Source organism: Trichosurus vulpecula, chromosome 5 (genome assembly GCF_011100635.1).
Source record: "Trichosurus vulpecula isolate mTriVul1 chromosome 5, mTriVul1.pri, whole genome shotgun sequence".
In the NCBI taxonomy this organism is placed as follows: Eukaryota; Metazoa; Chordata; class Mammalia; order Diprotodontia; family Phalangeridae; genus Trichosurus; species Trichosurus vulpecula.
Window position 1 is genome coordinate 298,085,882 of NC_050577.1, and position 1,079 is coordinate 298,086,960.

A 1,079-nucleotide genomic window follows, 5' to 3' on the forward strand; every position below is an offset into this window, starting at 1 on the left:
TCCAGGGAGATGCTGCCTCATGAAGGTCCCCTGCGTGTGATCCCCTATTGTGTTTACTAAGCTCTTCCTCGCAACAATTCAGCCAAGCACACAAATGGTGAAATGATATGGAGTAATCACGAGCCAGAGGGAGGACTTGAACACAGGTCTCTTGACACAGATTTCAGTGATCTTGCTGGGAGGGGCCTTAGAACAGGGAGTGTCAGAGCTGGGAGGGGCCTAGAACAAGGAATGTCAGAGCTGAGAGGGGCCTGGAACAGGCAACATCCTTTCTTCTGGTTTGCCACCATGGCGTGAGATCAGGGTGAAAAGCAAAACCCCATTCCGGAACTGAGCCTCTGAAAGGTCCGCCATAGCATCTGTGTTGGGGAGAGTGGGGACCAGCTGCCCTGGCAGCCAGAGTGATGCAGCAGCTCCCCCAACAAACCCCACTATTCTCCAGAGCTCACTGTACTGTCAGATCTTTTGGAACCTGGAGAAATGAGAAGATGGCAGCTTGTTCTATGGTCTGTGGAGCCAAAGCTGAAGAGATTCTGGAGAAGGGGCTGAAGGCGAGGGAATACAACGTCAGGAAAAATAACTTCGCTGACAACCTTGGCTTTGGGTTCTGAGAGCAGATCGATCTGGGGATTAAATACAGCCCAGGCGCTGACATCTACAGCTTGGACGTTTGTGTGGTGCTGGAAGGCCCAGGTTCAACGTTACAGGGAAGCCCCTTAGGGCAAGCAGCATCAGGGCCAAACCCAGACTTGGCAAAGAGGAAGCCATGAGCTAGTACCCTCAGATATACAATGGCATCATCCTTCCTAGCAAATAAAGGCCTGTTTTCTAATAAAAGGTCAATAAAATGGTCACTGAAGTGTAAAAAAAAAAAAAACCAACCCACACCCCCCAAGCAATGTCAGAGCTGGGAGAAGTCCTAGAGCAGGGAGTGTCAGAGCTAGGAGGGGCTTTAGCACAGGGGATGTCAGGGCTGGGAGGGGCCTGAGAGCAAGGGATATCAGGGCTGGGAGGAGACTTAGAACAAGGAATGTCAGAGCTGGGAGGAACCTTAGAACAGGGGATGTCAGGGCTGTGAG

The 1,079-nt window shown here is 51.5% G+C and overlaps 1 pseudogene; it reads left to right on the top strand.

The window, feature by feature from the left end:
• Positions 1 to 288: 288 nt before the first annotated feature.
• Positions 289 to 817, top strand: LOC118850244 (annotated as a pseudogene).
• Positions 818 to 1,079: the final 262 nt, after the last annotated feature.